This window comes from Ambystoma mexicanum, chromosome 8 (assembly GCF_040938575.1).
Source record: "Ambystoma mexicanum isolate Mex_15411 chromosome 8, UKY_AmexF1_1, whole genome shotgun sequence".
NCBI classification, from domain to species: domain Eukaryota; kingdom Metazoa; phylum Chordata; class Amphibia; order Caudata; family Ambystomatidae; genus Ambystoma; species Ambystoma mexicanum.
Window position 1 is genome coordinate 6,738,187 of NC_090929.1, and position 24,281 is coordinate 6,762,467.

At 44.6% G+C, this 24,281-nt stretch overlaps 1 protein-coding gene across 2 annotated transcripts in view; it reads left to right on the forward strand.

Annotated features, from left to right (window-relative positions):
* The window catches only part of AK1 (adenylate kinase 1), a 1,026,690-nt gene that overhangs the window by 63,632 nt on the left and 938,777 nt on the right, over window positions 1–24,281 (forward strand). The gene's annotated exons all lie outside the window — the stretch shown is intronic.

Genomic DNA, 24,281 nt, shown 5'->3' on the forward strand with positions numbered 1-24,281 from the left:
CTATGATGCTACTCTTCCACCATGCCCTACCTGGCATAGAGGTCTCTCAGCGTCTACTATAGACTACGTCTATGTAGACCATTCCCTGTCTTCTCTCTCACCTGAGGTGAAGGTTTCCTTTAACCCATGCAGTGACCATGGGTCTTTGGTGGTTACTTTTCCCCTCTCCCTTTCCCATGAAGTTATTGCCCATTGGGGGTCCACGCCATCTTAAAACAGTGCAACAAGGGACAGGGATACGTTGGTCACCTGCCAATATTAACCTCCTTAACTGTAAATTGATCTCCTCGTTTAACCATACTTCTTTCTTGTGGAAATTGTATTTAACACTTCACATTTTGACAGCTTTCTCTGTGCTCTCCATAGTAGTATCTCTGGCTCTCTTGGGAAGGGTTTCCCTAAAAAATCCCATTCTCATAGGTTTGATCAGGAGTTGGCCAATGAAAAGGCCTATTCTCGAAAACTTATCAGAAAGGTTCAAGTACTCGACATTGACTGGGATAATAAAAAAACAAAATTAAAACTATCCGCCAAAAATATAAAAACTATTGCAAATCAAGAAAATCTAGTTTGCTACAAAATGATGCAGAGTCTATGCTTAGAGTACTTGTTAAGAGAGATCTTAGGGCTTTTTGGGCCATTTTTTCTAGTCAAAATGATGTGATGGTGGCTGACCAGCTGAATGCCATTCCAGAGGATCAATGGGTCGAGCATTACACTGAACTCTATGGCACAGGGTGAGAGGGGCTAGAGCCTTGTACAATGGGGCAGAATGATCCAAATGATCCTTGGGTCCCCCTCATTGATTACGAGATAATACGTGGCCTTATTACCAGAGCCAAGAACTCAAGGGCCCCTGGGCCCAATGGTTTAACAAATAACACTTTCAAAGCGGAACCGGAAATTTGGGCAAAACTATTATGTTTGTTATTCCAAGATATTGTTGACTCTGGTAATGTTCCGACCAGTTGGCAGACGGCATACATTGTCCCCATTTTTAAGAGAGGGCAAAGAACTTGGGTCAAAAATTATAGACCAATCTCTCTTATTGATGTGGACTGTACGCTCTTTGCCTCTATGCTTCTCTCCCATCTGACTGTCTGGATTAAGGAAAATCATATTCTGCCAAAGCAACAATCAGGTTTCAGGGCTGGCCATTCTACCAATCTTAATGGTTTCATTCTAACTGCCCTCCAACATTCAACCTGGGGAAAACATGGTGCTTCTCTGTATGTTGCCTCAATTGATCTGTCAGATGCTTTTGATTTGGTAATTAGGTCAAGACTTTGCGAAAAGCTGTCAAAGTGGGGGATCCCCCCAGGTCTTCTCTCCTTGATAATAGCAATGTATGAGAACTCAGGGGTCCATATCAGGATTGATCTTGAAGGAACACTTTCCAGAAGGATTAGGACTCGTATCGGGGTTAGACAGGGCTGCTCATTAGCCCTATGCCTTTTTATCCTCTATCTTGCAGATGTTGAGGAATTTCTTGGAAATACAGGCATGGCGAACGCTAAATTGGGGGATGTTAGGCTCTCATGGTTGGCATATGCCGACGATTTTCTTTTTGATCATACTAAAGTCGGCCTACAGAGACTTATTTGCAAATTCGAAGAATATGCCACCTTTAACGGGTTGAAAATCAACCCGTGTAAAACTCGTACAATGGTCTTCTCAAGGGGGAGAGAGGGGAACAAAAATATCTGGAAAATTGGCGGGTAAAACATAATCAGAGCACATAAAATTGTCTATTTGGGATTCCTTATTCTGGCTCAGCCATCGGCCATTGAATTAAGACGTTCCCTTAGGCATAAAATGCTCCCGCTTATTTCTCAATCGATTAAGCTTGATAAAAAGTATGGTATGTTTTTATTTAAGCCTAATGTCGATTTCTTCAAGGGTAAGGTGACCCCAAAATTAATTTATGGAATGGAACTGCATTATCTAGCCCTTCTGACCTTTTGGGATACCCTTGACGGTATTTATTGGAGGAAAATTATGAAATTACCTAATTGTGTCCCAATAGTGGCTATAAGATATGAATTGGCTTGGTCTCTCTACGAGTCAGAATTCTTTGGAGAGTCCTAACCCTTTTTCTGCTTTGCCCTCTCCTAAACTTGACACCCTCTATGTTGATGTGGGTAAAAACCCTCTTTGCAAAGGGATTCTTAGATCGTAACCTATATCTTTCTGGTTTTTGTGAACTCTGTGATGGGATGCTATCAGATCTTTCCACAGATAGGGATACCCTGTTAACGAACCCCGATAAAGTCAAGGAATCCCTTTTTAGTGCTGATTAGAGTCAGACCCTTGAAAAATTGCATGTTTACCCTTCTCTTATTCATTTACAATTTGACCACAAGAAGAGAGGCAGTTTGTCTTTTAAATTGACTCAATTCCCTAATCGTCACTTTCACTCACTTCTTCTCAAGCTCAGATGGAATCTTCTCCCTATGAGGGAAGTTCTTTATAGAAGGAGATTAGTGATTTAGATCTTTTATGCCGGTTTTGTCATACTCCTGGGGTTATTGAATCTACTCGACATCTCTTTTTAGATTGCATAGCTCTGAAAGGTCCTAGGGATCTTTATCTAGGAAGATTCAATACCCTGGGTATTTTGGGGGCAGAAGACCTTATCTGGTCTCGGTGTCTTGTCATCTCTAATATTATAGATGGTCTTGCTGTGGCTGGAATTATCAAATTATTAAATCTGTATGCGTCTTCCCTTTGATTAAACTGTATGATAATCTGTATGATGACATTTTGCAATCATTCTGCTATTTCTCTAAGATTGATGTTATGTAAAGGGAAGCTGCTTTTAACCGGCAGAATTATTTCGCATTTTAACTTGCACTGAATTCTTTTATCTAAAATTGATTTGTAATGTGTTTCTCATCCTTAAAAGGGATAATTGGGTCTTTATGTATCTTTTTTAGTATATATGAAATTAAATGTATTTTTTCATGTTTTCTACTTACTGTATTTGTAAAGGTTTCTTTTTGTAAACCATATACAATAAAAAAAGACATGGGGTCCCCTGTCAGCTATTACATCATGGGGGGATCTGACCTAAGAAAAGTTACTTTTCCTTTCAAAAGAACCCCCAAACCCAGGTAGTGGATTTATGGGGGTCTGGGTTGTCTCTTGTGTCCAGTCAGTACCCCAGCAAGATTACATCCACCCGGAAACTGCAGAAATGCTCGGAGGAGCTGTCAGATGTCCCAGTCACATGTACGTGGCCAGCAAGTTTGGTAGTCGCGATGTTTGGTAGGAAACTCCTGATACTAGGCGTACAACCAAATCCAGGCTGTGCCCTGTCTCGGAATTCTTGAGCCCCTTGCCTTTGAACTGTGTTCGCCTCACACCTGTTCCTGGTTTCAGAATTGGCCAGGGCATTTGCTCTGCACCTATTAACCTTTTTTGAGGGACTCAGGGTGTCTTACCTGTGCCTGCTCCCCGGTCTTCCTCTACAGACCTGGCAGAGTGGGACATTCCCTCTGTACCTGGGACTCCAGCTGAAGACAACTCTTTCAATTCTGGCAGGTCTTTCTGGTCTGAAAATGCTGTCCACTATTTCAGGTTCCTTTTCTATGCCCGCGGGCAGACTTAAGAGCACCGAACCCGGTGCTAACTCGAGTCACCTCAATGACCGCTGAGCCCTCTCTTGCAAAAGTAGACACCTCAGGGACTTCATATCTGGATGGGGAGTCACCGGTGAGACTGGTATCTTGTGCCCTCCAGCTGAAGAAACCTCAGGACCGCAGCCCTCAAGCACTTCCTCCTTTGCTACTCCTAGAGCTTTTGCTCCAATAACTGCTGGTCAGGGAGGTCATTGCCCAATAGACAGCCTGCTGGAATACGGTCCTTGACTGCAACACTGTGCTGAGAGGTTTCACCCCTCCAAATAAGCCATACCATTTCCAAGGGACAGTAACTCAGACCATCAAACCCCCTCACCAGCGGGTTTGGTCTTGGGGTGTACTGCCATTCCTTCACTAATTGACAGCTGTGACACTCGCAGCAGTGCCACAGAAAGCGGGAGACTTTTCTTCATTTCTGGAGTCAGTCTAGAAATATCTGAGTCTTGGCGTGAACTGGGGGCCCCCTGAAAAGACTCAGTCCCATTCCCACTCAGAGTTAGGGAACCTTCAGCCACTCCCTGTCCTAGTGGGATTTTGTGCTCTAGCACCTTGAAGCGTTGTATGTACTAGATGGAATTACCAATAATGATCTCGAACCCAAATAACTGGACAGACTCAAAGAATAATACTTTATTATTAGCATAAAAACAAAGTATGGCAATCTGGCAAAAAACAGGCAGTAATTCACGCACTCACACCCAAGTGTTATTATACAAAGGTTTTATACCTCGATGTGTGTCATTTATGACGTCATGCTATGTGGCAACTAAACCCTATTGAAGGGACGGGTTGGTTAAGGGAACATGTGTACCTATAGTATGTATAGGTTTTAATAACTTTATTAGCTGCCCCTTATCTGGCGGGCACGCCTTGAACCACCTCTAAATATGTGTAATACTGATTATAGTCGAACAATGGCAGTGGGTTGGGCTTTGCAACGTTGTATAGCATGTTGCTACATACACCATCTGATGGGTTGTCATGATTTCCCATCCTTGGGTTTTTGGTTTTTTAGCAGCACGTAAGCAAAACTAAACTCAGGTGCCGCGAGTAACGTCAGACTACTCCCCACTTTCCCAATTAGTCCATCATCTCTCATCGGTCAGGCCCCAAGCCAAGACTTCTCCTTTGTACTTGACTTCGAAGCCTGTTCTCTGTTCTGGGGCATTCAAGGGAGTGTAGGAACACCATTATCTTTGTTTGGGCTTAATGAATAGCTCTTGTTTTCGACTTCTGAATCATGTGTGAGGAGGCCAGAAATGTGTGCATTTCGACCTTCTATTTACTGCTAGTTGATTCAATTGAGCTGGGTGTCATTACCCTTCTTGGCCCCTGGAGACTTGCTCACTCCATCTTACATAGGTTTTCTGAATCTTTAATTGTCTAAAACTTGACTCTTGCAGATGTTTTTTCCTTTATTTAATCTAAATGAAATATGTTTTACGTGCATGGCTTATCTTTTTTACTCCCCTTGTGCCTTGCAACTATTCCTTGAAATAGCATCCTTGATCCCAGTCCAATAGACACCTCTTTATTCCTCACATAGAGCTATTTTTTCAGCGTCTCCTGACTCTGCAGCCCTGGTCTGTCTCTGAGGTAGCCTGATTGTTAGCAATACGAGTCTGACATCCATCTTTTCATCATGGCCACTCCAGCCATGTTATGTGTTCCTCTGCAGCACGCTTCTATATGTATCATCTACCGTGCATTTCTGCCTATATACACTTATTAGTCAGCAGGTTATTTTATCCCCTTTTCAAATATGATTTCTTCATATCCAATTACATGTTTCTCTTATTACTTCAGTTACATCTTCATTCTTTGAGTATTTGAATATCGTTTCAGTATGTCACAGTATTTTTCCTTTATGACGTCACTCTACCCACGTCAGATTTCACTTATAGCTCATTGATGACCAATGCTGTGTGCAGACATCCTTCCACCCTTTCAGTGTGAGGGTACATTTGATATGGTTCCCTGAGTGCATTACGTCTCACATACACTCGATGCAGTATTGGGATGATACCTGGTGTCCAACATTGGGCTTTTCTCCTACTGTTCCAGCTGAAGGGGCAGGAGCTAGGGATGATATGTCCACCTGCTCCTCTACATCCGCCTCTGATCGAGTCCTCAACCACCTCTTCTCCTTCAGTCTTCTTCATCCTCTCTTCACATCTAGGTTTCTTTGGGATCCATATTTTGCCCCCCGCCTCAGGTCCCCTGCACTCTTTATATGCTCATCCACACTCCAGGTCATGTGACAGCATTCTCCAGTTGGTTGACAGAATACCTAACATCCTACATATTTCTTTTGATCCTTAGGGTAGTAGAACCTTGTTCCTGGTGGTGCCAGAGGACTTTTCTTTATGTTCTTATGAGTTGTGTCTTCAGTCTGTGGTGTATGGTCTCCATTCTCATCGATCATTATCTTCATCCCAAACAGCTTTCCTGGTGGTTTCCTGGCATTGTCGCAAAACGTTCCTTATGAGACAGAATCCTGGCAATACCAACACTAGCATTGCTCCAAGTAATTTGAAAGCATTTGCGAGCTAGGGTCGACTCCACTGAAACAGAGACGAAACCAAGCATCTCTCGATGTCTAATCAACTTCATCCTCCATCTTTGTATGCCGGGTCATCAGCATAGTAATTGCTTCTGGCAGGGTTCCATTTTCTCCATCATGGGAAGATATGAATGTGCGAATCGTCAATATGGAGGTCACTTTGAGGAATCACTAATTCAGGAATGTGTACGACCACAAGGTAGCTTACTCCTCCCCTATTTTTAGGCAGCTGCATGTGATCTCTGGACCCACAGGCCCAATATAGATCCATCAGCACAGCAGTTCCTCCATTCAATCCTTGTACACCTGCTCACATCCTTCATTTTCTCCAACCAGGACCAGGATTTCATTCTTGAAACATGTCACATTTTTTTGTGGTATTATAGATACTGGTCCTGATTCGTTGTCAACCAATGTTAGTAGCTGTGAATACTTGGCCCATGACTCTAAACATATGTCATTCACTATTTGTACTATGCTTACTCGTTCTTTCTTCAATAGGTGCGCAGGGCAAGATAACATTCCTTCTTCCCATCCTGTACTGGTGGCAACTCATGCATACACCAATAGCTAAGGTCTCTCCCAGCATTCTGGTGCTACTGATCTTTCCACTATGCCTGAACATTCCATCCGACTCATTTCAACAACCTTTATTCGTTTTCCAATCTGAGATGGAAACGTACATTTTTTGCTGGTCCAACCCATCCCTTTCTCCATCCTTTGTGTTTTCACCTAAGTATCTTCATTTGGAAATGTTGTCCTTCATCGCCATTGTAGGGTTGCCCATTTTCCTTCAAATTGTCCTCTTGTGGTGCATGCTTCTTGATGGCTGAGGCACTTCACATCATGTGCAGGAATTTCTTTTGCAATACATTTTCTGGCTGCATTCATGGCGTAGGGGATAAGGGAGCACACGTAGCAGCTCTCCTCTGACGTTCTCTCTCCCTCCTCGTTCATGTGCTGATCCCATAGGTTTTTCTTTAAGTGAGCTGAATTATCAAGATATGATTTATGCCATCAGGATCTTCTCCAGCACCTCTTTTAAGTTGAACAATTTGTTTAGTAAAATTTGGGAAGATGCTGCTTGTGCTTTTTTTAGGGATCATAAAGAATGTTTCATTGTCCTCCACAGTATCTGCATTTTTTATCATTATGTGTCTGAATGCCATAATAACAAGAAAAAAAAAAGACACATCATAAGACAAAATGAAACCTCAGTCACCATTCCCAAAAAACTCATTGACTTTCTGGATGGCAGTGGCCCTCATTACGACCCTGGCGGAAAGGGTATTACGCCAGCGTAAAGCATGGCGTACCTTTCCGCCATACTACGAGTTCCCGTAGCGCCATGGTGCTTTTTTCGCCTGGTTTTTCCGGGCGGAAAAATCCATGGCGCTACGGGACCTGTTGTTAATTACGCCACCGTAATTTACGGTGGCGTAATTAACGCCTTCCCCACTCCCATTACACCCTATGGGGCAAAAATGGGAATGGGGAAGGGTAAATGGGGATTGGGGAATTACCGCCCCGCCAAGGTCGGAATGGGGCGGTAAGTCCACCAACCCCCATGGCGGAGTTGGCAGCTCTGCGCCATGGACCATGGTGCAAATTGCACCATGGTCCTCCGCCAGGGTCGTAGTGAGGGCCAGTGAGTCTCTCATATTTTGGAACCTTCCCATTTTGTTTAATTCAATATGTAATTGTGTTATCTTTTGTAACTCATACTTTAATATTAAGAACTGCAAAATAATTGCCACAGTGATTCTGAAAATAATGTGATTATTTTTAGGGTTGCCAAACATTTTTGTGATGTCAACATGTCGTTTTATCAGAGCTGGGTAGAACTGCAATATACAGGTGAAAACAGCCTACAAGAATGCGTGTAATGTTATTATGTTGGGTAGCATAGACAATGCAGTCTATTCCTTGGCCTTTGATTCCAATGCATCAACGCATTGTACCTTGTGCCTATCTAAAAAATGTCCAGGATAGCTGCAGGTCCATTCATTCCTTAATACATTTAAGAAATGTCCATTTTTATTTCAAGGGTGTTTTATTGTTCCATAAACTCTTTTTCTTTGCTCTTAGTTTCTGATCTTTACTGCGTACACTGAGCTTCTTCTCTTCCTTCACTGCCAGTAGATGCAGGAGGGGTCAAGGTTTCTCCCTTGTATGGTTTGATGTCGTGCAGGTGCAGCCAGGCTCTTCTTCCTTGCAGCTTATCAGCTGCGGGAGTAACTGCTTCCACCTCGTGAGGTCCCTCACAACAGGGTTTATTCCAAGTGCAGGCACATATCAGCACCTGGTCCCCTGGATATAAGCCGGGATGTTTTAAAAGTCTTTCTGAATCAGTTGGCTGGCTTTCTTCTTCAAACCTCTTTGACCCTATCCCTCTGGTTCTTGATCTGTTGAGAAATAAAAGAGACACTAGTGGTCATAGTTGCCAAGTTATCATGCATCTCATGACCTAATGTCTTTGCTAAACTGTAGGCATCAGTTTCTACCCTAGTTGGGGGAGCAAGGGGTGTTCTCATTTGGCATCCAGTCACCAACACATGAGGAGTTAGGTGGTGATCACAGTGCATGTAGTGCAAGCGGCATGCAGTGTAACCACCGCTTCTTCAAAGGTATTTTAATCAGTTCCTATCCTCTCTTTAAGGAGTCTGTTTAATCTCTCACACATCCCGTTCCCCTATGCGTGATAGGCAGGAGAGAACTTGTGCTTTATACCTAATAAAAGAGTTACTTGCTCAACAAGTTCATTTTCAAAATGCAGTCAATTTTCAGACCCCAGCACTTCGTACACACCCCGTTTTAGGAACACCTCACGCACAAGGAACTTGGCGTTGCATGTGGCATCGGGGTGCATACATGGAACTGCCTTGATCCATCTAAAAAAGTGACATACCACTACCAGCATGTACCTATAAACGTGGCATATCTGTAACATATCCACATAATCTATACCTAGATGCTGAAATGGGACATTTGGTCTAGGGATTCCTCCTCACACTGTTTGAAAAGTGTGCCCTGCAGTATTTTTCTGCCTCACAATGCAATTCAGAATAAACTGTGCCACATGTTCTAACAAATTTGGTGAAAACCAATCATCTGAAATTATAGCAGCAAGACTCTCTTCAGTCGTATGCGCAGGATAGTGAAGCTGCTCCAGTTCTACCCTCGATAATGCTCGAGGCATAACTGGCTTTCCAGTGCTATCCTGCCTCCAGATTGCTTCTGTGGTTGATACAGAGCACCCCTGTTTTCTCCATAATTCTTGCTCCTCCTGTGCGTCTTGACCTTGTATTTCAATTAAGTGAACAATAGACAGCATGTCAAAGCCCTCCTTTACCAACAGGCATCATCCTGTCATTTTCTTAACACTTCTTACTTCAAAATCTGAAATATTTGTGAAATATGCTGCCTTTTTGACTTCTAAGTCTGCGGCTTCATTTCAGCGAGAAATTATGTCTCTTCTTTTAGTATGCGCTGCACATTTTATGGCTGCGATAGTCAATGGGAGTCTTAATGCCTCAATAAGCTTTTCCAATAGGGCCGAATGTTGCACTGGAGTGCCATCTGCCCAGAGGAAGCCTCTCCTTTTCCAGCATGACAAACCTGTGCGCACAGTTGACGTCACATAGACAGAGTTAGAGTACACCATCACTTCCTCATATTCATATCTTTCGAGTGCATCGATAAGCGCCACTAATTCTGCAGCCTGTGCTGAGCAATGCAAAGGCAATATCGCGCCTGTAACTACTTCAAATTCACCCTCTCAGTTCAGCTTTACTACTGCTGACCCAGTATGCTTTTTACCAGTAGTTTGGTCTATTTATCAAGGACCATCAATAAAGAGAACTGCCTCCCCTCTGAGAGCATTTTCTCTAACACGGAATGTCATCATAAAATTCAGTATACGTTCTGCAGTCATGTACATAATCATCCCTCCCTACTGGTTCCTCTATGAATGTTGCTGGATTCACTATTTTTCATCCAACAGTTTTGATTACAGGGTTCGAGATAATTACCTCATAACTTGATGCTCTTTGTGTGGTCAATGTGCTTTTGGGTTTCTCTAGAATGGCAAATAATGTGTGCTCAACAAATAATGTCACTGAACACCCCATTGTAATACTTGAAGCCTTTTCAATTGCAAATGCAGCAGCAGCTAACGTTTGTTCATAAGGGTAATGCCCTTTCATAACTGGATCTAAACTTCAACTGTAATAACCACATGGTTTGTGTCCATGTCCTAATGTTGTTTTCTGTGTGAGAACTGCTGTCATGACTTCTCCATTTGAATGAGTAAATAAGTAATATTCTTCATAATAGTCTAGAATTACAAGCACAGGGGCTGTACTAATTGCCTTTTTTAACATGATAGTATGGAATTCCAAGCACAGGGGCTGTACTAATTGCCTTTTTTAATTCCTCAAATCCTTCAGTCATTTCATCTGTCCATGTTATCTACTTTTGTCTACATGTGCTTCTTTAAGTCCTTTTAAGCGTGGTTGAATATATGTGCTCTAATCAAAAACCCAGACCCTACAATAGTAATATAGATCTAAAAACCGTTGCCTTTCCCTCACTGTTCTAGGTTCTGAAGTCTTCATAATTGCTTCTGCTCTTTCAGGTGTCACTTTTCTCCCCTATTGAAAGATTAACTGTCCTATGTACAGGACATCTTACTGACAATATTGTAATGTTTCATTGTCTACCTTGTATCCTTTCTCTGCTAATATGGTCATGAGTCACACTGAGTCATCTCTGTACCTTTCCTCTGTCTCACTGCACACCAATATCTCATCTACATATTATTGCACTCTTGAGCTGTACATTACCCAGGTCCATCTGAAAGACCCTGTTAAAGAGTGATGGGGACTCACTGTACTCTTGGGGTAAATGGTTATGTTTCATGCAGATATTTCTATATGAAAAGGAAGTCAAATCTTGCGAGTCCTTATGGAGGGGAAAGGAGAAGACCGCATTTTTAGATCTATAAGTGTAACATATTTAGCCTTAAAGGAATAGTACATAATATTGTGGCAGGATTTAGAAGTAAAGGAAACTCTGCTTCTGCAATATTGTTTAGGAAGCAAAGATAAAATAAATGTCCACAACCCCCCGATTGATTTCTTCACTGGGTACACAGCCGTGTTACATGGGGAGGCAGATAGCACCAATTTTCCTTGCTTCATTAAATCGGAAATTGTCTCGAATATACCTTCATCTGCTTCTCGGGACATGGGATATTGTTTTTCTTGTGGCAAAATTTCTCCTGGCTTAAGCTTGAGTTTAACGGCTCCTACTCCTTTCAATAGGCTCACGTCATATTGACTGATGGCCCATAAAATATTTGGCACTTTCTCCAAATCTTCCTGGAAAAATAATGGTTCATTTTTTAACATCGCCATTCTCTTTTGTATTTCCATACTCTCCACTTTAATCCAATAAGACTTCATCAGAATGATCATCTCTAAAATGCTCTTCATCTGTCAAGTCTGTCAATCTATACCCTTTACTGATGGCTGTTACTGCTCTTCATCCTCTCCCCTCAACATCTGCTCCATGGACAACAACTCTTTCCTCTCTGACCATTGCTGCTTCTAACTCTACAGGGATAACCGGTCCTTCTTCATCAACCGTGGGTATTTTTGGTATAAAAAAAACTCTTTAGGCATTCTCAATATTTTACCTACCAACTCAGGTAACCACAATAATAAAACAGTCACTCTATACAAAAATACTTCTGGATATAAAGGCAATTCTCGTAATGCTTTCTGGCCTGTCAAGCCTAATATAAACTCTTTAAAATTCATATAATGTATCCCTCAATTGGAACGCACTATTTCCTCGTCAGTAAAGATATTTGGCCTCATTACGACCCTGGCGCTTAAGTGTTTGACGGCGCCGTAAAAGGCTGCAGCGCCATTAAACACTTAGCGCCTGATTACGAGGTCCTTTTGCGGGACCCGACCTTAACAGCTGCTTTTACCAGCCGTTAAAGTAGGGACCCGCAAAGGGACCTTGGTGCTAAGTACGGTACCGCAATTTGCGGTACCATACTTAGCGCCTTCCCCATTCCCATTGAGCCCTTTGGGGCAAAAATGGGAATGGGGAAGGGCCATGGAGAAAGGGGGAATTACCGACACATTTCGGAGCTCAAGACGCTCTGAGGGTAATCAAAGAGCAACGAGAGTCAGAAATACAAATCCCTTGCCTGCGTAGAAATGAAAGGAGCAGAAGCGCAGAGCTAACATAGAATAAGACGCTTGGCAGCAGAACGAGAAAAGGAAATGAGAATGGGCACAGAAGGTTAAGAGGAGAAGTGAAAGTAAAGAATGATTAGAGAAAGATAGCTTACGGAAAATGGCAAACGCAGAGCCGTAGAGCGCGAGAGGGGAAAGGCAGCTGAAGCTACAGAAACGGAGGCAGGAACAAGGAAAAACAAAAATGGGCAAAGGATGCAGAATCGCTGACACAGAGCAGTAAGAACACTGTGGAATCACAGCAGCGAAGTCCAGGAAGTGATGGATACAATGCACCGTTCAGACATAGCGGTGCGTTGATTAACAGTAGCGGCCATCTTACATGAGGGCTAGACCGTGCTGTACAAAATCCTGGCTACAATTACCACCGATGCCACGTCTTCCAGAGGCAGCGCCTGATAGTATACCCCCTCTTCTTCGGGGGGGCCCCCGGTTTGCCCGGATGAAGTCTATGGAACTGAATGACCAGTCGTGGTGCATGAATGTGACTTCTTGGTTCCCCCGTCCTCTCTGACTCAGAATACCCTTTCCAATGCACCAAATACTGAATGGTACCCTTCCGATATCTGGTATCCACCAGATAGAGAACATTGTATTCTTCGGGTTCAGGGGTCTAGTCGCTCTTTTCTTCGGCGTCGGTCTCTTATACGGATCTTTCCTATATTCCTTAAGTAATGACGTATGGAATACTGGATGCACCTTGCTAAGAATCTTTGGGAGTTTCAACTTAAAAGAGACCGGGTTGATCTGGGATATTATGGGATACGGTCCAATGTATCTGGGTGCAAACTTACCAGCATGAACCCATCGAGGAAGGAACTAAGTTGATAACCATACTAAGGTACCAGGCTTCCAGTCTGGATTAGGCTTTCTTTCGAGATCCGCCCATTTCTTGTACCCCTGTCTGCTGGCTTCCAAAGATCTGACAGCTTCTGCTTGTATCTGCTTCAAACTGGAGAGAAGGCTATCAATAGCCGGGGTGCATGTGGTTGACAGAGTGGCCCAAGGAATGTGTTGCGGATGGTACCCATACGTACAGTAGAACGGACTCATCTTGATCTCTGAATGCAAGGAGTTATTATATGCAAACTCAGCCTGTGAAAGGAGTGAGGCCCAATTGTCTTGTTCAACATTACAGAAACATCTACGGTATTGCTCCAGACCGGCGTTCAGCCTCTCAGTCTGTCCGTTGCTCTGGGGATGCTACCCTGAAGATAAGGCCCGTTGCACTCCCAATTGTTGACATAGTACAGACCAGAATTTTGAGGTAAATTGGGTTCCCCTATCGGACACTATTGTCTTTGGTAAACCATGTAATCTCACAATATCACATAAAAACGTCCTTGCCATTTCCAGAGCTGAAGAGAGACCTGGGAGGGCAGAGAAGTGTGCCAGCTTACTATAAGTGTCGACCGTGACCATGATAGTGTTCATCCCTTCTGACTTGGGTAAGTCTACTAAAAAATCTGTAGAGATATGTTCCCTGGGTTGAGAAGGCAGCGTGTCTTGTTGAAGAAGACCGATGGGTCTCCCCATGGCTGATTTGTTTACAGCACAGACAGGACAAGTTTCCCCATATCTCATGATATCTTTTTTCAAGGTCGGCCACCAAAGTGTCTGCTTATCAGCTCCAGTGTCTTCTTTATTCCCTTGTGACCTGCCAAGGGTGCATCGTGACACCACGTGATAGCTTGGGTTATCAGCGGTTCTGTCGGAAGGTACAATGCCTTGTGATGGAAATAAAGACTGTCTTTACTGCTGCACTGTTCTTGTAACTCTGTAGAATTCTTTATTCTTCGGTTTTCTGCCCGGAGTTCTTGTAAGAAATTGGTGACGGTTGAAATGATCCGTACCCTCGGCAGGAGTCTTTCTTTGTCGTGTTGAAGACTTGTCTCCTCCCCATAACTCCTTCATAAGGCATCTGCAACCACATTCTCACTGCCTGGTATATAGGTGATATGAAAGTCATATTGAAAAAAAAATATGCCCAACGGGCGTGACGAGAGTTGGAACATTCCATCTGTTGCAGAACTCTAAGGTTCTTATGGTCTGTTCTGATCAGAAAGGGTTGATTGGTTCCTAATAGTAGGTGTCTCCACTCCTCCCACTCATGTTTTATGGCAAGGAGCTCTTTCTCTAGAACGGAGTAATTTTGTTCACTGGAAGTTAGGGTTCCCGAGGAATAAGCCACAGGATGCTCTAATCCATCTGCCATCTTCTGTATCAACACTGCCCCCAGTGCCCCTCCTGAGGCGTCTGTCTCCACAATAAAGGGCCTATCTTGATCGGGCTGAGCCAACAGGGGAGCCGAAGTGAACACATTTTTAAGGGTCTCAAAGGACTCCCGTGCCTTCTAATCAAAGTTAAACTGCACTCCCTTCTTAAGTAGGTTAGTCATGGGTAACACCAAATGGGAGAAATTGGGAATAAAACGTCTGTAATAGTTTGCCAGTCCCGAAAACCTCTGCACCTCCTTGACATTCTGAGGTTCTTTCCATTGCCTGATTGCTCTCACCTTTCTTGGGTCCATACTTATTCCATCCTTGGACAAGATATAACCCAAATATGAGACTGAATCGACTTCGAATTGGCACTTTTCAGGCTTAAGCAGCAACTGATTCTGCTGAAGGCGACAAAGTACTTCCTTGACCTGTCTGCGGTGTTCAGATATCGAGGAAGAAAACACTAAAATATCATCCAACTACACCACAACCGATAGATAAAGTAGGTCTGAGAAGATCTTGTCAATAAATCGCTGGAAAATTGCTGGGGCATTAACCAGACCGAATGGCATTACCTTGTATTCGAACAGTCCTAACCGAGTGCAAAAGGCTACCTTCCATTCATCCTCATCTCTTATCCTCAGAAGGTGATACGCCCCCCTGAGTTCCAATTTTGTGAAAATCTCAGCGCCCCTTACTGCTTCCAAGATATCACTTATGAGTGGCATAGGGTAACTATCCTTCTTAGTCAGGCTGTTCAATCCACGATAGTCTATGCGGGGTCTTAGTTCCGTCGTGTCTTTCTTGGGGATGAAGAATAGAGACGCTCCCGCGGTTCTTGAATCAGACCTTCCTCCATGTTAATGTCCAGATAGTCCTTGAGGGCCTTCCGTTCAGGCAGAGAAAGGGGGTACATGTGACCAAAGGGTACGACCGCGCCGGGTACCAGATCTATGGCACAATCTTCGGCCCGGTGTGGTGCTAACTGCCTAGGCACCCTGTCCTCAAAGAATTCAGCAAACTCCTGGTACTGCATGGGCACAGCAGATATCGTCTTCTTGTGAGGGGAATCCAATTCCTCTGGCAGTATCGAATCCCTAGCGACTATGCAATTCATTCGACAATACGGGGACTCACAGCTTATCTTATTGCAAGACCAATCTATCTGGGGGTTATGCTTCTGTAGCCAGGGAATCCCAAGTATTATTGGGAAATGAGCCGCCTTGATCATATCAAATATAATAGCCTGCTGATGTTCTCCCAAGATGACTTGTAAAGGGTAGGTCTCCATGGTAATGGGTCCCGAAGAGAGGGGTGTACCATCCACTCCTTCCACTGGAATCGGACTGGGTTTGGTACATAGAGGCAGTTGCTGTTCTCGAGCCCATTCGATATCAATAAAGTTACCGGCTGCTCCACAGTCCAGCATAGCCAGTGCTTCAATTTGGGCTTCTGTGGATTGTCTTAATTGCACACTGAAGACCATCAGTCGACTGTCTTCCGAATTACCTGTTCGGCTGGCGAGGTCGCAAGGACTGTTGCGGCTTCCCCCGACACCTCCCTTGCATAAGTGCGGGGGTTGAAGTTTCCCTTACACCTGGGGGGTACCTCTGGATAGTTCCTCAAAAGATGTTTGGCTGATCCACAGTACATACAGAGTCGGGCGTCTCTGCGTCTCTGGCGTTCTTATGGGGTTAGAGGTCCACTGGTCGAGCCTATCTGCATTGGTTCATCTGAGACTGGAATGTCCTTATTCTGGGGTAAGGCGGGACTCAAAGGAGGGTAAGATCGGTACTTCCTTCACTCCTGGCATTGCTCATTAATCCGGAATTCAATTTGTAAGACCAAAGTCACTAACTCCTGAAAGGAGGCTGGTCGTGCTACTCAGGCCAACTCATCCTTGATCTCTGAGTGTAGACCCCGTCTGAATATGGTCTGCTGAGCGGAATCTGGCCAACCTGCTTTGGTGGCTAGCTTTTGAAAGCGGGATACATACGATTGGACATCTGTGGTTCCTTGTCTGATATCCAACATAGCCTCGAAGGAAGAGAACTGTACCGTAGGGCGATCAAATTGGTTTTTAAATAGTTCTATGAAGCGATCGAAGTCATTTAAGGCTGGGTCATTTGCAGTCACCAATGGGGTAGCCCATGCTAGGGTGTTACTCGTGATATTGGACATCAGGAATCCCACTCGGGATTGTGCAGACTCAAAGGTGCGTGGTTTGAAGGTAAAATACACACGACAGGTGTCAAGGAATTCCTTCAGTTGGTGGGGGTTGCCATCATATTTCCCACACGGAAGGGCCATATGGGGTAGATCTCCCCTATGTTCATCATGAGTCACCACCTGTTGGCGTAGAGCCACATTTTCAGCACGCAGAGATTGTACTTCGGCTGTTAATCTCTGTATGGCTCCTACCATCTCTTGATACTGTTGTAGGGATGCCATTGCGGAGGTTTGGCGTCGCATTGTGTCCTGCAAAGAAGTACCTTTCTGAGTCTCCTCCTCACCTTGTTCCTCGGAGATGCTGTTCTTGGTGTCAGTGGTTTTCTTTCTGCTTGATCTTCTTGGACGAGATTCCTCTTCGTCTTTAGGTTTTCGCTCCTTCTTCTCATGTAAATAGGGTCTAGCTTCCTTAGAGGCCACCGTGACTGGATTGGGAACCAGGTTACGGGGAACTCCAGGAAGCCAATCCTTAAACCCAGAGAAAAAGCCGAAGGCACCAAAAAACCCTGGTAGCTGGTAAACTGGTAGTTGCAGCTTGATGTGAAGCAGATGCTGGCAAGTATTGCACCAATCACAAATGGACGGTTCCCAAGTCCACAGTTATTGCAACTCAGGAAGGCTCTTAGACAGTTCCAGGACAGGTCCTCTTCAAACCGGATGATAAGTCTCAGAAGTGGCACTAGCGGAGGAGGAAGCCTTTGCAAGGAAGCTAACTGGAGAAATAGACAGATGGAAGGTCCCAGAAGGGAGAAACAGAATGAGGTGAGTAGAACAGAGGAAAAGGGAAACAGAACTGAAGCAGCTACCGAAAGAAGGACGAAGCTCAAGGTTTGGATCACGAAAGAGAGTAGAACAGAAGAGGAAATCTGAGTCAGGTCACATTTTGGAGCTCAAGACGCTCCGAGGGCAATCAAAGAGCAAGGAGATTCAGAAATACAAATCCTTTGCCTGCGTAGAAATGAAAGGAGCAGAACCACGGAGCTAGCATAGAATAAGGCGCTTGGCATCAGAAAGAGAAAAGGAAATGAGAATGGGCACGGAAGGTTAAGAAGGGAAGTGAAAGTAAAGAATGATTAGAGAAAGATAGCTTACGGAAAATGCCAAACGGAGAGTCGTAGAGGACAAGAGGGGAAAGGCAGCTGAAGCTACGGAAACGGAGGCGGGAACAAGGAAAAACAGAAACGGGCAAAGGATGCAGAATCGCTGACACGGAGTAGTAAAAACACTGCGGAATCACAGCGGCGAAGTCCAGGAAGTGATGGATACAACGCACCGTTCAGACGTAGCGGTGCGTTGATAAACAGTAGCGGCCATTTTACATGAGGTCTAGACCACGCTGTACAAAATCCTGGCTACAATTTCCACCGATGGCACGTCTTCCAGAGGCAGCGCCTGACAAATATAAGCAGGGAGCTTGTATGTCGTATTAATATAAAATCCCTGCTCCTCAGTATCTGCGCTCATGTTTTCAGAAGGGGAAAGAGGAGTTATTTCTGGAGTGGAAAGAGGATTCGAAGGCATTACATCCTCCTCTTTCTGCTGATTCAGTATCCACTCCTTCTTTCTTCAACTGTAAAATGGACACATCTTTTCTGTAACTTTTTCCCCTTGTATGTAGCATGCAAATATGTTGTCATATGTTGCAATACCGTTATTGACAATGAACCCTCTTGAGGCCACGGCATGAGTGTTTTATTAGTCGTGCCTCTGGCCCACTCCACGTGATACTGCCTTTCTTGGGTGTATATCTCGGCAGTGTCCTGCATAGGTGTAGAAGAGTAGTGTCCCCCATGACAGCAAGTCACTCTCGACTCTCAATACTTACCAGATCTTTTACTCTCTTATTTATTTGATCAAGTATACCACACTGATTAATTTGAGCAGGCACCATTAATCGCTGCGTATTACAAAAAAAATATTTTTTAACCACTTTCAAAATCTATGCAATGATGTACTTTTGTGCCTTTGTTTACACTTTCTATCAATTTTAACGATTTTGTTGTTTTATTATTGATGTTTTAAGTGTCTCTTATTTATTTATTATTCACCTTTGATTTTAACCCTCCTGATTGACGTCAATCTCTTCATTTAAAAATCTGATGATCATCTTAATTTTTTATTATCGCTTTATATCTCCTAAAATAGACAAAATAAAAGTTTTATACTGACATATTTCTAACACCATGCACATGTGCACTTTGACATTTTAAATCTCACTTTTTACCCCATTTTGGAGTTTGATACGCACTCTTCTTTTTGGGAATCCTTAAATAATACCCCTATTTCGAGTTTTAGTGCATACCCCTCCTCTGCCCCTCTTGCAACTAGGAATTCGAGGTATCTATATCTCATATTTCCAATCCCCAAAAATCCCGTTACCTCTATTCATATAATTACAATAGAGTCCCTCCCTCTATTTTCGGCACCTTCAATGTTTTACTTACATTCGTTGCTCCGGTCGCGTCCCTCATAATTGACTCTTCCCCAATCGACCAGTTCACTTTCATTAAGTGCGGCACCTGCGGGGACCGGACATGAATTTCGTCCAAGGGCCACCTGCCGACCGATTCTTCTCACATGTGTGTATTTGAGGCCGCTCTCCACAGGAAGCTCCTAGGTCTTCTGGCTAATGGTGGAATCAATCGAGAGTCGAAGAGTCTAGATCTGGGCCTAGGTCGATTAGACCAGAACCATCCGCAACGCTACCAAAATGTGCTCTAGCACCTTGAAGCATCTCATGTGAAATATGGAACTACCAATAATGATCTCGGACCCAACTAACCGGACAGACTCAATGAATATGGCAAAGTACTACTTTATTATCAGCATAAAAATAACGTAGGGCAATCTGGCGAATACAGGCGGCAATTCACAGACTCACACTTAAATGTAATTATACAAAGGTTTTATACCTCGATATGCATCATCCTACGTGGCAAACTGAAACCTATTGAAGGGAAGGATTGGTTATTGTATTTGTAATGGTTTATTTATAATGCGCTTAATACCCAGAGGGTTCTAAGCGCAGACTAGGGGATCAAAATCGTGTTGCTCCACGTCATCTTGCTTCCAAGCCGGGTGCGTTACACCTGAGCTATCCTCCCGAGAGCACTGAACCCGGTGCTAACTCCAGTCACCTCAGTGACCGCTGAGCCCTCTCTCGCAAAAGTAGACACCTCAGGGACTTCATATCTGGATGGGGAGTCACCGGTGAGACTGGTATCCTGTGCCCTCCAGCTGAAGAAACCTCAGGACCGCAGCCTTCAAGCACTTCCTCCTTTGCTACTCCCAGAGCTTTTGCTCCAATAACTGCTGGTCACGGAGGTCATTGCCCAACAGACAGCCTGCTGGAATAAGGTCCTTGACTGCAACACTGTGCTGAGAGGTTTCACCCCTCCAAATAAGCCATACCATTTCCAAGGGACAGTAACTCAGACCATCAAACCCCCTCACCAGCGGGTTTGGTCTTGGCGTGTACTGCCATTCCTTCACTAATTGACAGCTGTGACACTCGCAGCAGTGCCACACAAAGCGGGAGACTTTTCTTCATTTCTGGAGTCAGTCTAGAAATATCTGAGTCTTGGCGTGATCTGGGGGCCCCTGAAAAGACTCAGTCCCATTCCCACTCAGAGTTATGGAACCTTCAGCCACTCCCTGTCCTAGTGGGATTTTGTGCTTTAGCACCTTGAAGCGTTGTATGTACTAGATGGAATTACCAATAATGATATCGAACCCAAATAACTGGACAGACTCAAAGAATATGGCAAAGTACTACTTTATTATTAGCATAAAAACAAAGTATGGTGATCTGGCAAAAAATAGGCAGTAATTCACGCACTCACACCCAAGTGTTATTATACAAAGGTTTTATACCTCGATGTGTGTCATTTATGACGTCATGCTATGTGGCGAACTAAAACCTACTGAAGGGACGGATTGGTTAAGGGAACATATGTACCCAGGGGCGTTGCTAGGGGGGGCTAATGGGGCTATAGCCCCTGATCTTTTGGTTGTAGCCCCGGATAGAATCTCAGGAGCTAAAGCCAAAAGACTAGCAAGCCCCCAGTCCCAACAGTTCTGACATCAGAGTAGCCCCAGGTCTTTTCCAGACCTAGCAACTCCCCTGTATGTACCTATAGTATGTATAGGTTTTAATAACTTTATTGGCTGCCCCATATCTGGTGGGCACGCCGTGAACCACCTCTAAATATGTATAATACTGATTATAGCAAACAAATGGCAGCAGGTTAGTTTTAGAAACATTGCATAGCATTGAGCTGGGTGTTCTCTCAGACAGCCCTTTAAGATACGGAGCAGTCCCCTGGAGATGGACGGGGATGCAGATTTTATTCATACATCAGTAATGAAGACGACACAAATAGTTTCTCAAAGTTTGTCTGTTTTAATGTCAAGTATCTAAAACAGGGAGTACAACGAACATCAGCAATCGCTCGATCCTCTGTCTCTACTTACTTCATAAAATAATGGGGTTTTTATACCCACAATTGGTCAACATTGACATTTTGACCTGTGTCATTACCAACATCATCCTACAAGGAAAACTACAAAAACCTAACAGAGGGTGTGATTGGGTCTAAGTGTATTTCTAAGTATAGGCTCTATATCTGTATAGAGCAGTGGAGGAAGGTGATTGGATACTTAATATCAGGAGGGGCAACTAAGCCCTCCCCACAGAATGGCCACTGTGAACTTCACTAAATGTACGATGTCCCATTGGCTACACAAGCTATAGGACCCTTAATTACGCGGTCCCCTATAATTGATTAACTCCTAACCCCGTCAGCACTTTTCCACCTACGTCTAGCAGCAGGAAGACAGAACAACCAGGTGCGGGTGAGCTCGTCTTTGCACCAGCTTCCCACCAATTAGCATATCATCCATCATCACCTCAATGGTCCAGTGTCAATTAGTGTTTGAAGTTTGGCCTTGAGTCTGTACTGTGCTCTGAGAATTTTAGGGAGTGTGGGCACCAGCCGGCCTCTGTGCGTAGGTGTGACCACCTTGACCATCCAACGTCCCTTCACCACGTGACAGGACACCATAAAATTGAGCTTTTTGTGTATTTGATTTTATTCTTCAATAGTCCTCTGACGTCTTTTGTTTTTGCTTGACCTCTCTGAACAGGAGCCTCTCTTCTTTCACGTTAATTGTATCCAATGTCAGCCAATTCCAGTTTGATAAGACCTTGACTTTCTTGGCTCAGTCAACTCCTTAGCTGAACTTTTATTCCTTTTAATTCACTTGCTTTTCTTAACTGCAACACTAAATTGAGGCCTTGTTGCTTTGTTCAGCACTGCTTATATGCGTATTGGAAACATCCATCCTTTACTTGTCCATATGTATCTATATATTCAATTAAAAAAAACGTTGTTAAGGGTCGTTATGGTTAAGTTGCGCTACTAAAAACCTGCGAAATTCACTAAAAATAACTTTACAAACGTGACATTATGGTTCGAAGTAAAACCGAAAAACCCCTGAAATTCGCCAGTTATGGTAGGCTAAGCAACCATAACTGCCGCACCACTGTGCACTGCTAACACTAACACCCATGACATCAAAGATGACATCACAAATGTCACTGATGACATCACTGATGATATCACAAAGGCAGCACATAGTGAAATGAAATGCACACATGCACTGCGTTCAGATATCAAAGGAGAATATTCCGAAGAAAGATGCTAAATGAACATGTACATTAACATCACTGTTTCAAACACAAAAAGTTACTAACTTCTTCCTTTTACAATTGCAGTGAAGACTACTCTCCTAAAAATCAACAGCATCTACACTGAAAACAACATATCCGAGGAAACCTGGTTATTCTGCAAAATAAAGCAAGTACAGTACTACCTTTATATTCTTACTGTTCCTGAAATAGACTGTCAGGGTAATTCATAGAAATTCGCACAAAAGTGGCGCATGCGACTGGCGCACAGCGTGCCCGTGCGAATGTCTGCGCCAGCCGCGTGAGCTAAAATCGATTTCCGCGCACAGCGTATTCATGGATTTTCGCATCCAAAACCAGCCGTGGCGCAGCGTGGCGCAGCGACCCTGCAGCAGTGCCAGTTGCGCCCCCAAGAACGCCCTCGCGCAAGGAAAAGCCTTCAAATTCCCCAAATAATCACAAAGGGCTGCGCTAACCCTGGACCAGTTCACAGGGCTGGCAAACAGCAAACGCCAAGCGGGGAACGTGTATTTCAGTGGTTCGCGGGAAGTTCCACAAGCGATTGTCCTCTGTACGTGTGCATCAGGGGTGCGCGGGAAGTATCACACGCAAAATCAGCAGGGTACGTGTATTTCAGGGGTGCGCGGGAAGTATCATACGCGATTCCAGCAGGGTACGTGTATTTTAGGGGTGCGCGGGAAGTATCACACGCGATTCAAGCAGGGTACGTGTATTACAGGGGTGCGCGTGAAGTTCCACACGCGATTACAGCAGGGTATGTGTATTTCAGGGGTGCGCGGGAATTTCCACACGCGATTGGCCCCGTGCGAGCGGGGTACGTGTATTTCAGGGGTGCGCGGGAAGTTCCACACGCGATTGGCCCCGTGCGAGCAGGGTACGTGTATTCCAGGGGTGAGCGGGAAGTTCCACACGCGATTTCAGCAGGGTACGTGTATTGCAGGGGTGCGCGGGAAGTTCCACACGCGATTGGCCCCGTGTGATCAGGGTACGTATATTTCATGGGTGCGCGGGAAGTTCCACACGCGATTTCAGCAGGGTACGTGTATTTCAGGGGTGCGCGGGAAGTTCCACATGCAATTTCAGCAGGGTACGTGTATTTCAGGGGCGCGCGGGAAGTTCCACACGCGATTCCATCAGGGTACGTGTATTTCAGGGGTGCGCGGGAAGTTCCACACGCGATTGGCCCCGTGCGAGCAAGGTACGTGCATTCCAGGGGTGCGCGGGAAGTTCCACACGCGATTTCAGCAGGGTACATGTATTTCAGGGGTGCGTGGGAAGTTCCACACTCGATTGGCCCCGTGCGAGCAGGGTACGTGTATTTCAGGGGTGCGCGGGAAGTTCCACATGCGATTGGCCCCATGCGAGCAGGGTACGTGTATTTCAGGGGTGCGCAGGAAGTTCCACACGCGATTTCAGCAGGGTACGTGTATTTCAGGGGTGCGCGGGAAGTTCCACATGCGATTTCAGCAGGGTACGTGTATTTCAGGGGTTCTGGGGAGTACTACACGTGAATTGGCCGTGTGGGTCCTCCCAGGTGTTCGCTCTACAACCTCCATGGCCCCTGCAGGCAGCCCACACCACGGGGGACTACCCTGCAATCCTGCTCATGTCCCGCAGGCAGCCCATCCACCATGGGCATACCCC